The sequence below is a fragment of the Opisthocomus hoazin genome, chromosome 2, assembly GCF_030867145.1.
Source record: "Opisthocomus hoazin isolate bOpiHoa1 chromosome 2, bOpiHoa1.hap1, whole genome shotgun sequence".
NCBI lineage: Eukaryota > Metazoa > Chordata > Aves > Opisthocomiformes > Opisthocomidae > Opisthocomus > Opisthocomus hoazin.
Window position 1 is genome coordinate 89198303 of NC_134415.1, and position 13507 is coordinate 89211809.

The following is a 13507-nucleotide window of genomic DNA, read 5'->3' on the forward strand; positions in this document are numbered from 1 at the left end:
TGAATTTTCTGAGGTTCTTCCTTCAGTGCAGCAGGACCTGCTGCTGGAGTCCCTCTGAAACACAGTGCTGAGTGTCCTCACGTCCAAAAGAAAACTTCTTCTGGGGAATGGAAGGGGAGAGGGGACGGTGCAAAATTTAGGTGTGAGGCACTGGGAGATGGGAGTGAGAGGCACAGAAAGCCGTGTAGGTGGTGGTGAGTCTTATCTCGGCCCTCTTAAAGAGCCTGAACACCACCACCACCACCCCCCCCCCGGGTATGTTAGTGACGCAGTGACAGCTCTTCTGAGCCTCTCCTTTCCTCTGGGTGGCAAAGGATGGGAAACTTCTGCCTAGGACGTGTGGGAGCCGGACCGGGAGAGGTGAAGGGTGGTGGGAAGAGTCCCCACTGAACAGTTGAGTGGGTTTTTAGTAAGACAGCTGTGCTCAAACAGAAAGGTGCCGATGCATCTACGCAGTCTCAGACTGCTTCTTTCCTGGCTGGCTGGCGCTGCAAATCCAGGTCCTGCTGTTTACCCTGTGCAGAAAGTGTTTGGCTGTGAAGGGGATGAGCCCACATAAAGACTCGTGTGAGGAAATGTGAGATCTCCCAAAGATAGCACAAAGTTGCTTCTTAATGAGTCTTCAGTACAGCATTTCATAATGGACCTTTGGAAAAGCATGAAAAGTATTCGCCTTGATGTCTTAATAACCTCTCCGGGGGAAGGAGCGATGTCCTTCCTGCACATGGCTGTGGGGGGCTGGAGCCTCAGGCTCCAGGACCTGAGCAGCCCCTCTGCCTCCTGCATGTCATCGCTTCCACCCCTGAGATCTTGTGCTCAGTAGCGAGGCCACTTGCAGGCTGGGGTTTGACAGTGTCTTCTGTAAATTAGTGTTTGGAAAGGAAACCAACAGGCTTCACTGGATGCCCATGAATTGATCCAGGTGCTTGTTTCTAATGCAGACAGCAGCTCGTTCATGAGCATAACCCAAAGAGGATGTAGTTGGTTGTACCTATTTTTTTTTTTTAACCGAAAAAAGTGTTTTTGTAAGTGATGTAAAAATGGCATTAAGTTTAAAAAAAAAATAAAAATCAAGCAGGCATTGTGCTAAAATGTGAAGTACTTTTACAGTTTCATAACAGATCTGGGTTTTTTTCCTTTGCGTTATCATTTCCCACAAAAGCAGATGGATTGAAGACACTGAGCAAACGGCTGAGCATAATAGACTTCCAGGTGCTGGATTATTGCTTGGGTTTATGCTGCTTTGGGGTGCCTGTTGGTTGCGTGCTGACTGCAGATGAGTTTGATTATCTTAGTGGTTGCAAAGCAAAGAAGCGTAGGAGCAAAAGCATGGGTTACTGTTGAGATGTTATAACCCCCAAATTAAAAATAAATATGCTAAAAATGCCTTCCATTTCCATTCCTACTTATCCCTTCTTAAAATAAATGAAAACAGCATTAAACAAGTATCCATTTATTTTTAGAAATTTCTGGAAAGCACTGGAACACGAGGACGTGAGCACGACAGTGCTACCAGCCCGCTGCGAGACCGCATGGAAGCGTTTAATTGAGTGAAGAGACCAGCTTCTTTTGTTTCAGATTATAGGATGTTATTTAAAACCGACTGCAGCTTGTTGTTTTACAGTTGGTTATTTTCAGCCAGTAACCTCTGAACGCCGCCCATTTTGGCTGTGTCCGCTCCGCACGCGCTGGGGCTGGGAGGAGGAGGAAAGGGGCGGCCGGCACTGGGGGCACATGCCCGGTGCTGCTGTGTCTGCTGTGCACCAGATGCTCCCACCCCACAGCTCGCTCGCTGCTCATTCCCTTCAATTTCCTCAGTCTTACTAATTTTCTCTTCCATAAATCATCAGTTCCCTTCTCTAGCAATTAATCATTTTGCTTATTTTTTGGTTCTATATTTAATCCTTCCCATTCATCAACTCTTTCACATGTTAATCTTCCACTAGTAGAGGAGTTGTATGCATTTCTGTACCAGTTCAGATCCATGTCTGTATACCCCGGTTTCCTCTCTTTATTCTGGTGACCAGCAACAAGACGCTCTGGAGGGAAGAGCAGCATTCCTGCCCCACCTCAGATGGCAAATACAGCATCCTGACAGCATGTGGGGGCTTTACCCTTTAATTATTGGGTCCAGACTGGAGCGTGAGACGTTTATGTTCTTTTCCAATGTCTTGCTGAAATGGGAAGCTCGTGTCCAGTCCCTTATTAAATCCAATTGGACTCTTGGCCTCACTGTTATAAGGGGAAATTAATTACTGTTGGGTAAATTGCATGTTGTACAGAGAATTTTTTCTTTTACTGTATTGACTCTTCATTTGTTTGAAATTTATTTTCTTCTTGTGTTAAGAGACAGAGAAGCACAATCTCCTGATTTATCTTCCCAGTTTATTTTCTAAAACATATATTTTAAGTAGACCAAATGGAGTGTGTTACCCAGAACTGGAACACACCTACCTCCTGCTCAGCAGTACTTCTGCTGGGATTTTGCTGTCCCCCTTTTCTTTTTGCCACTGGAAGCTGGGGTGCCCCTGTTCAGAGCCCAGGCGCGAGTTGTTGGAGAGGTGTTTGTCAAGTGATGTAAAGCTATCACTGTGTGCATGTGTTTCTCAGGGAGGGCTTTTGACAAAGGATGGGAGAGGTGTCAGTCACCTGGGTGGTCTGACTGAATGATAGCTCTTTTGGAGTCATAGAATCATCAAGGTTGGAAAAGACCTCTAAGATCATCAAGTCCAACCAGCTGCCCAACACCACCATGCCTGCTAAACCATATCCAGAAGTGCCACATCTACACGTTTTTTAAATACCTCCAGGGATGGTGACTCCACCACCTCCCTGGGCAGCCTGTTCCAATGTCTGACCACTCTTTCAGTAAAGAAATTTTTCCTAATATCCAATCTAAACCTCCCCTGACCCAACTTCAGGCCATTGCCTCTCATTGGGAGAAGAGACCAACACCCAAGATACACCTGCAGTGCATACCTGGACTCCTGTCTACTTTATTTTGCATATGTGTGAACGGAGTTGTGTGTATGAATTCTACAGAAAACTTCATAAAAGCTACATCTTGTTTTTTAAGTGATGCTTTCAACCAGGCCCTGGCCTACAGGCACTTGGCGAGAATGGTGAGGGATGGTGCTGAGGTGTTGATGCCTGCAGAGCGGCTGGGAATGAAAGACCCGGAGCCCCGTGTCCAGCGCTGTGTAGCTCCCGAATGGACAAACCTGGCCCGGAGAGCCTACAGGAGGTTGCGTCGAGGGGGGTTGTAGCTCGGCATGTGAATGCGTGTATGCGATGCTGTATCTTTGACAACATGTGCTGCCTGCATCTCTTGTCATTCCAGGACTTACTCGGGCATCGGAATAATTTCCCACCTCTCAGCTGCAGGTTGATAGTGGTGCCCTTTATGGACTCATGTGGGTAAATTCCCTATAGTACATAGCATTGCTCTGCCTTTAACGTGTATGCGTAACTGCTCAGATAAAACAAATTCATTGTACCTCGCTGCAGCTGTCAGTGAAAGGAAATTGTGTGTTTTTCCCTTGAGTGCTGGGATAGGTTTTTTCCCAGTCTTTCTTTGAAAGCCCTAGGAGCGTGCTACTCTTTAGATCCATCTCTTTCTTTATGGAAGAAAAATCACTTTCTGCTTTTCTTGTGTTCAGAATTATGCAAAGCAGTTGCTGAATGTAAACATGCAACAGTAAATGCCATAGAAATGTACTCTACAAAGATTCCACCGTTAACCACACCAAAGAAAACAAAAATGCAAGGTTCTTCAAATCGATGTCACGTGCAGGAAGTGACATTTAAATTCTTACTCATTTAAAATTAAGCTGTCTTACCATTTTCCTCTTTTAAACTGTTGAAGATTTTTCCATTAGTTAAAGGGTTTCTTGCAAGCCTTCAAGAATAAGTTTTTCCTTTTTTTTTTTTTGAGTCTTGAGTTATTAGGCTATTTTAAGGTGATGGTATACACGTGAGTGTAACAGTTTAATGAGGACTGCGTACATTTAATTGGCTATTTGAGAACCTGTGTTAGAAGACTGACCTCAGAAGCATTAGGAAATGGTAGTCCCACTGCTTATCTTTACACTTCATAAAAAGCATTGTTTAATTCTTGGAAGAAGAGGGTGTTTCAGTCTCGCTCAGTTTTTTTCGTTGTTCTGGTTTGCTTTGCTTCCGTTGGTGTTTTTCCTGGTCCCCTTCAGTGCTGGAATATAGTATTGAAACAACTGTGTGGTTTATGGCTTTCACTCCCAAGTTTTTCATTTTTTTGTCATGTGTAAGCCTCATGTTGAGCCTCCAGTAAACAGATTTTCTCGAATCCAAACAAAAAGCAAGGGCTGCAACATGCAGCCGGTTTTGGCTGTGAAATGGGGGTCAAAACTACTTGCACACATCCAGTCCCAGCAGCAGTGAGCTTGGGCTTGCGCAAGGGTGGATCTTCCCCACTGCTCCCGGCTGAGCTCGCATCCCGTTAGCGAATGATGCTCAGGACTCCTCTGGGTGGCACGCTGAGCTGTCGGTCCCCTCCGCCATCCGAGTTGTCTCAACAAGCTTTAACTTCTTCCTTTTTGAAGGAGCATTGCTGGAGTAAACATCTGTCCTTGCTCTTCGTTGGAGCTGCTGGTCCTTTCACGTGCTGGTTGTGCTGTGGATTGAACACAACTGTTGATGCTCTTCTGAAGCATGAAAGGACAACATGTTTGTTCCGTTGCTTGGGTGTCTGCCAGAAGTATTTGATAGCATTTAAGTGTCGAGACGTTATCCCAATCACTTAAATTCTGTGCTTCAAACATTTCTCCATTGCTGGGGTTGAAAACTAAACCGCCAAATTTGAAGTATGAACTCTCTTTCAAATCAAATATAATGTTTAATGTACTTTTAGCTGGTAAAATTGTCACAGTTGCTAATCGGTATAATTTTTATCATTAGTGTAGAATCTTCTTTATCAGAATATGTTTGTGTTCCTTTTGTCTACTGCTTCTTCACAGCATCGTGGAAAAATAAATCTTTATCTTCTGTGCACCTCCCGTATTTTATTCTGTCAGCCAGAACTGTCTCTTTGGTATTCTGGGAGTACTGGACGATTTTAAAATACAGTCTATTAAGGAAAAAAAAAAAATTTAAAAGATACTCTGTTAAAAAAAGAAAAAAAAAAGCTAAAATCCTGTTAAATAATTAAGATGCTTTGGGCTTTATCAGGATTGACAGTGTTCTTGCCATAATATACATATGCAAAAACTGTAAGAAGTTTAATATTTTATAGCAAGGATAACTCCAAAACCTAAATCTGCTGGCTTGTTTCTATGGTAACAAATATTGAAATATGTCTAGCCAACACTGTAGGTCCCCCCCCATTTAATTTCTGTCTATGGGTTCTAGGAATTAATTAAAATCCTTTTAAAATTGGTAAATTCTGTTGTAAAATTCCCTAAGATTAATGTTGAACATAACTTTAAATTTTAACATAAACATTTCTTTGAAAGAGATTTCTTAGCAAGTAAGGAGTGAGAGTTATATTTCTAAGACTGTATGCACATTGATCTAGTATTTTTGTTCTTCATTGGCACGTTGAATTTTTTTTTTTCCTGTGTATGACTATACTTAAAAAATGGAATTTCAGTCTATGGATTCTGCTGAAAATATTAAAGGCTGCTTAACTGGACAGGTCTGGCTGGAAGACAACAACAGCGTGAAGTCAGCACCTGCAGGATTAAATTTAGTGGTCAGGACCTCTTGGCAAGAGCTACTTCTTGAAGATCCTTTCCTATTCTTAAGATTAAAATAAGGACTTACTCGCAGCTTCAGCCTTTGTTTCAATTAATTGCACTTAATTTTTTGTTTATTACAGGGTATTTTATAGGTATCTGATTTAAGCTGGTTTGTGTCTGACATCTTCAGGTTGTTTTTCTTTTGAGGGCAGCCCAGCAATGATGGGAGGTAGTCTGAGGTGTTGGCTGTGAGATTCCATTTCCCCAGTAGTAACTCAAACCACAAGCACCTAGTCCCAACAGGAAGAGAAAATTTTGAGACTTTGAAGTGAGACATTAGGTTGATGCAACATTTTGCATCTGGTTGACTAGCCAGCGTTAGGTGCAGCTGGAAGCAGAAAGACTTTCCTCCCTCTGCCTGCCGGGACTCTGGTCTCTGCTGGGAAGCAGTAGAGATAATGAGGCAACAGAAAGAAAATTTCAGAAACTGAGATTTGTGGTTAACAGCTGTTTCAGGAGCCCATGGTTTGGGACTAAACGCATGCTTTCTCACAGGGCATCCAACCTTTTTTCTTCAAAGAGACTTACAGCTGAGGATTTGGAAATCAGACCCACCAACCTTAACTGATGCCTCCAAGGTCAGGGAGATGCAGCTGGAAACAGTAACTGAAGTGCTCAATAAAGACAGAAGATGGTGTTCAGAAAAAATAAAGTTCATTCATTTGCATCCTTCCGGAGCAATAAGGAAGAAAGTGCAATGTTTAACAGGCAAAGGATTGCCTCTACGGTCCTGTGCGGGAATGAGTGATTTCAGTGCCGAGCTGGAGGACGACGTGGGCAGTGCTTTGCTCTGAGAGCCGGAAGATTTGGCAATTCTGCTCCTCAGGCAGAGCCAGGCTGAAAGAAGGGGGCAGTTTGTGTGCACAAGTAAATGTCAAAGCAAAACAACAGGCATAAATATGTTCAACAGGACTGTGAGCAAAATATCCTGTCACTCCACAAGCCCTAGGTAAATCTCCAAGACTTCCTTTTACGATAGCAAACATTACATAGAAAAACATAAGAAGGGTGTTTGAGGGCTCTGGAGCCCCCAACATAAGAAGGATGTGGATGTGTTGGAGCAGGTCCAGAGGAGGGCCACGAAGATGATCAGAGGGCTGGAGTACCTCTCCTACGAGGACAGGCTGAGAGAGTTGGGGCTATTCAACCTGAGGGAGAGATGGCTCCGGGGTGACCTTCTAGCAGCCTTCCAGTACCTGAAGGGGGCCTACGGGAAGCATGGAGAGGGACTTTTCACAAGGGTGTGTAGTGATAGGATAAGGGGGAATGACTGTAAACTAAAAGAGGGTAGATTTAAATTAGATATTAGGAAGAAATTCTTCACCATGAGGGTGGTGAAACACTGGCACAGGTTGCCCAGAGAAGCTGTGGCTACCCCCTCCATGGCAGTGTTCAAGGCCAGGTTGGATGGAGCTCTGAGCAACCTGGTCTAGCGGAAGGTGTCCCTGCTCATGGCAGGGGGGTTGGAACGAGATGATCTTTAAGGTCTCTTCCAGTCCCTACCATTCTATGATTCTAAATGAGGCAGCGTTCAGTGAAAAAGTTGCTTTGGGTTGGATATGGGAGGCTTGCGAGATCCCAGCCCTCGGCTTGAGTCACTTGTCTATGTATTTACCCATCACTGGCTCGAGATGCTTCTTTTTCTTTCATGCATGTCCTGTGGTGTTTTCTGAACCAGCAAGGGTTGTGGAAGTAGGAGCTGCAGAGTCACCAGCAAGAAGGTTATCAAAGTCTCTCTCCATCTTAACGTTGATTCATATCACTGTACTGTCTGAAAGCTCTTGTGAGCGAGGGCTGCCAAGGTACGAGGGTGCCTCTGGCAGCGCCTGGGCTTCTCGTCCTGGGAAGGTTAGGGCTGGTGGAGGGGTCTTCCCTTTGCACCCCCTATGCCATACAGCCGAGGACTGCGATGTCCGCTCTCAGCAGTAGTTTGAACTCTCCAGACTTCATCCCAAATCCATGGAAAGACGACTTCTCTCTGCAATGAGCTTCACCCACAAGGCCATCGTGAATGACATTTTTCTTCTGGGCTGCTTGCTCTGTTTTCTTTCTTTTTTTTATGATTATTTCTCCCCTTCACCCTTTTTTTTTTTTTGAAAAAGAAAAGCAAACAACCTCCAAACAACATCCAGCCAAGATGAAACTTGGCTTTTCAGGACAGAAATGTGAAGTCTGCATTTGTAGAGTGCCTAGTGCAGGGAGCGTAGTGGCTGAGGCCCCTGGGAGCTGTGGTATAGCGTTTTTTTAAAATTTTTTTTTAGATCCAAGCACAAATTCTGAATGAAACTGACGCAAGACTTGCTACAAACAACTGAAAACACTTTGCTCTTTCATTACTTGTAAAACCACAGATGTGCTCCAGCCCAAACTTTTTTTTCTTTAAAATAATCCAGTTGTCTTAAATAGGTACAAGAATGTATGTAACAAAACGAGTTCTGTTTCGAGACTTTCCCAGATAATACTAATGGAATTGTCAAATCTGTTTTCTGGAAAAGTGAGCAGGATTGAGAGCAGGATTGTACGTATGCGTGGAAGCTGTGAATACCCCCATTCCATTCGGCTTGGCATCTTTCGCAGGCAGAGCAAGGCTGCTCACTACAGCACGGCCAGCTGGTAGCCGTCGGAAAGCTTTCACGATGGACAAATGTGTCCACACCAGTTTTTCCACGTTACTTTAAAAACATCTGGTACATATCAGGGTCCTACACACCCTTTTTGACTCTGAGCAGTGAAATGAAAAAGCAACTTGTATTCTTCTGTGATCAGCGCTCACATTCTCGTACGATGTCTGTGCACTCAGACACATCAGATTAATACTTTGACTCGCTCCTACAGTTTGCAAAGCACTTACCGTTGGGTTTAGGTGAACTGCATAGTAAAATCCTGCAAGGAGTGAGTGTGAGTCGAGGGGAAGCGCATGAGAGAGGTGAGATGCCAGTGGTTACATGGTCTGCTCAGCGCAAGGCAGAGTCGAAGCCACGACTCCTGCTATTAACCTTTGCGGTGTTTGGGCAGAGCAGGAGTCTGTATTTTTTGCAGAGCGATGTCGGTATTTCCCTTAACACAAGCAATCCTGTGGGAAGATGCATACCAGCCAATTAAAAAATAATAGGCAGCATGAGTGCATGCAGAGAAAATCGGCTTTGATACAGGAGCATTTGTTTCCCGCAGGAGTTCATAGAATCATAGAATCATTAAGGTTGGAAAAGACCTCTAAGATCATCAAGTTCAACCGTCTTATGTAGCCCCTTGTGAGAGGAGAAAGAAGGGTTTGTAGAACTGTATTTGTTTTAAATCTCTCTGAGTGCTTAGTGCCTTCCTGATAGCAGAGGGAAATTTTTTTGTGATAGCTTTTTAGGAGACCTACAGTTTGGGATAGAAGATGGATTCAACAACTCCATAAGGACTTTCACGTGATATTCCCAACCATAGTACTACCGGAGCCGGTCTCCCTGCCCCATTCCCCTGGAGATGAAAAATTCAGATTCTTGTATTTGAATCCTCTGGAGGCAAAATTTCGAGAGGTCAGGGGTGGCTCTGTTGCAGCTTCTTTTCTGTCCTCAATTCCCTAACCTTATGGCAGAGTGTTTTTCTCTATAGATACTTCTGCCATGCTGATTAAAGACAGAAAATATTTAGCTCAAACCTGAGGCAGCTCGAACTTTGTGCTGGATTAATTAAAACATAGCGCTATGCCCTCCTCAGCGGCAGAGCGTTGTTTGGGAGGGGAGCGAAGGGAGGAGCGCTGTGCACTGGGAGCTGGAGGGCTCGGGATCCCTCGCTGCCGGGGTCTCTCCCAGCCGGGATCCCTGCCATCGGGGGGGATCCCTGCGTGCAGGGGGAGTGGGCATCAGCTCCCAGGTTGACCTGCAGCTCCTCAAGCTGGGTGTTGCCTGCAGCACTGTTTATAAGGGAGCTGTTCCATCACCGTAGTGTTCTATTTTCTAAGGTGGTTTCTGCTCCCTTTTCCATTCGGGGGGGGAGGGGGAGAGAAAAAAAAAGCCCTTTGGAAGAGGGGCGAGGTAACAAAGCTGTGCGTTTCTCCTCCATGTTACGTGCTTCGTACAAGTTAAAAGGCTCGTTCTGCCTTTCATCTTGAGGACTGTTTTCTGCAGATATTTCCTAACTTTTCCCATGACGTTTTCGCCTGGTGCTTCAGAAGATTGTATGGAGTGAAAGAGACTATTGTTTCCACAAGAGCGCAAGCATGTGCACATCGGCTAATCTGGTTGGTACAGGATTTCAGGAGTGGGTGTTGGACTGAGGAACAGGATTGGGATGTGTGCGGCTAGGCATTCTTGCGAACGGCGTGCTCTCTTATTCTGTAAATAACACCCGATTTGACTTTCTAGGTTCGCTGTTCGTGTTTCTCCAGGAGTTGAACTCCACCACCATGAGACGTAAATGAGGAAAAGACGTACAGGAAGATTGCAAAAACTTTGGTTAGCAGAGATTGGAAAGCTGGTTGGGTTTTCAGTCCTGTGCCAGGATAGGTATCAGCTACTTAAATGCGTGGAGACTCAGTGCATTTGTTTTTCACAAGCGTCACAGGTTTAAAATTGATACTTCACTGTCTTTCTTGCTTTCTCCTTCCCCACGCTGGGTTTTCATTTTTAAAGTACAGGATAGGCAAATGAGTACTTTTTAGCCTGGCATGTAGGAGAAAGACTTTGGCAATCGAGGTGCATTTGCCAGCTCTTGAGACACTGTAGTCCAAGCCTTGCATTGACAACAATCTCCTTCTGCAGAGTAGTTTGTGTACAGCATACAGTATGGTTTATTTTTTCAGTTGGATGGTATCACCGGAGAGCAAAGAAACTGTCGGGGCTGGTTTAGTTTTTACACCCAGGATCTTGTCGGATGCGACCTCGCCACAGATTTGTTTCCCCTTTTGGGAGCGTTACTTAGAAGATGGTGCTGGGATAACTCCAGCTTCCTGGGGGTGACCCCCGTCTCTGCTGGTGATCAGATCTCATCTCCGCTAGGCACGGAGCCAGAGCAGCGGTTGTGTTTTCGGCTGCTCGTCCATGGGCACGTTCCCATAAGGCGTTTCCAGGCTCGTCAGCAGCCTTGCAGCGCCTCGGCTAGTGCTGCTGACGTGCCTGTGTCTGGCGGCGAAAGGCCAGGTTTTCTTCCATGGTCTGGTTTCGTGTAGGCCTTGTAAGAGGGTGTGAGGCAACTCCAAGGTGTTTTTACGTACTACTTTATGTATGTGTGAGACAGCATAAAAACCCTTGGAGTTTTTTTAGTGGCAACAGCATTGTCTTAACTGACGATTCACTGTCTCCATTTTAATACAGTTTCCTTGCTCAGTCAGGAGTATTTGCTGCTTGTGAATGACTCCTTGGAACTAGAGGGTGCAGGCTGGGAAGGCTGAGACTTGCTGGTAGTTTAAGGACTGATGAGGATTGATACTGTGGTTTGCTGATGGATGTTGTCTGGCTGAGATGCTTTTTGACGGATGCACAGAAATTCCCAGGTGTTGATGGAAGCACTTGACTGTAGCAAATTTTGTGAGAGGACAGGGAAGAGAGATTGTGAAGTGACGAGGAGTCGAGTTTGACTGGTTCCTTCTCATCTGTGGGCTGTCTTAGCAAATAGCTTGCAGCCTCACCCATAGTCACATGTGTTTTTAGCACCTCTGGACCAAACTGCTGTGCTGGATAACCTTGAAGGGTTTTTCCGATGCTTCCATGGGACACGACATGGGTCAAGTGCCTTACTTCAGAGGCCACCTCACTGCTTGCCCAAGTGATGTTTCTGAATTTGCACCTCCTTTTCAGTAGCTCATAGGTATGGTACGGAGCGTTGGAACCAGTCCGTGAAGCTGCCTTTTCCTATCCAAGACTTCTTTTGTGTTAGACAGAGTCCTTATTGCTATAGCCAGGAATAGTTGAGGTGTGTTTTTGCTGACAGTTTTCTGCCTCGCGCTCCCGAGGACTGGATGTAGGGCAGTTTGGAGGGTTCCTAGCAGTGGAAGTCCCGATTTACAGTCAGCGAGTTCATTAGAGCCTTAAATTATTTACCTTAAAGAATTCAAGCCCTGAATTATTTACCTTTAAGCTCTGTCTTCCTGCATTGTGCATTTGGTTGACTGTAGGCCTATGCTCTGTTACAAGCTGTGAAATTCTAAGGCAGCATCATGTCTGGGGTGGTTTCAGCTATTTGCTGTGAATTTTATTTTCATACGCAAATGCATTATTATATTGTAACTAAGGTCAGGGTGCGACTCTATGAGATATAAAAAGGATTTCTGCAGCCCTAATTTTAAGTCTTGTGAATGCATGGGCAGTTTTTGATTATGTGATGGCAGCCTGCTCTTTCCACTAGTCCGCTGCTTAATGCCGAGCGTACAGCTGCAGCTGCGAGCCCTGGGCAAGCGCCCCATTCAGCGTCTTGGTTTTTCCCTGCTGTTCTGTGTTTGGCCCCGGGCTTTTATTTACAGCACGCTGCTCAAATCCTGCTGCAGAAGTTTGTCATTTCCTCACAAACTTTTTCTGTTTACCAACGTCAGGCTTGAGGGTTTGACAAATGATTTGGGAAGCGTTGCCGCTTCTTTGCAGGAGGAGAGTTAAAACAAGAGGACAAAGGATCTTGAGGATCTTACAGCCTTGCCGCTGGGAGATCTCCGTACTGGGTAGTGTTTCAGATACCGGAAATACGGTTTGCTTTTGCTGCGAGAGCGTTCATTAGTTGTGCTTGAGAGAAGCCAGGGTTTCAGGTCAGTTAGGAACTCGCCATTAGTGACCACTTGGGAGATGCTGGGTTTAAGCGACTGGAGCGGCACTGCGTCGGAGATGCATGGCAGCTCTCCAAGGCGCAGCTCATCTGCCGGAGCGCCGAGAGGGACAGCCGGGAGCGGCGGGGTGGCTGCCATCTTCACTGCCAGTAGCTGTCAGAGCTGTCCTGCACTCTCATCCCTTAGCCCCGATGCTCAGCTCGGGTACATCCCGGGTGCCGAGCGCGACAGGAGAGGGCTAAGGGAGCTGCTCACCCTCCACGCTTCCCTCCCTTTTCAGTGCTTCAAATCATCGATGTTCTCTCTTGCGACGTTAGCTTTGACACACCAGAGAAAAAAGAAAGGAAGCGAACAACTGGCAGACGGCGTCCACCGGCGCCGTAGAGGCTTGAACGCAATACGTGGACCGTGCTGCAGCTGCACGGCCGCCTCACAGACCTCCCGCAGCCCTCCGTGCCTGACCAGGCTGTCGGTCTCTCCCCATCCTGCCTCCAGTTTTCTGTCCCCGCGAAGTGAGATGTCTTGTTTTGATGCGTTTTTCCCCGCTGTTCCCTGGCCCAGCTCTTGGCAGCTCTGTGTGGAGCGCAGGTGGGTGCAGGCTGCTGGGGCTGCGGCGGGGAGGTCACCTGGAGCAGGGGAGAGCTCTGATCCCTGTGCTTTCTCAGGAGGTGGCCCTGCCCGGTCAGGAGCAGATGCTAGAGGCAAAGGCCACCTCTCTCCTCCTCAGCCCTGCACTAGACCCCTCTCTTTGCTTCGTGCAGTGCCTGCCTGCTCTCAGGTTTGAAGTCTCTGGTGCAGGGAGGGCCAGAATTTGATGAGTCTTTCCAGACACTTTCTCGGGAATGGCTCCATCAGACCCCTGCAACTGAAACCTTGCAGCAGAACTTTCTGGCAGACATCCATGTTGATGATGCCAAATGCCCGAGCCTGGGAGTCGCAGGAAGGGTGTCACAGCCGTACCCCCCGTCCCACGCTGCGTGGCTGTGTTTGCTTCGGG

At 46.2% G+C, this 13507-nt stretch overlaps 1 protein-coding gene across 3 annotated transcripts in view; it reads left to right on the top strand.

The window, feature by feature from the left end:
• Window positions 1-13507, top strand: part of BACH2 (BACH transcriptional regulator 2) — a 193742-nt gene that overhangs the window by 29421 nt on the left and 150814 nt on the right. The gene's annotated exons all lie outside the window — the stretch shown is intronic.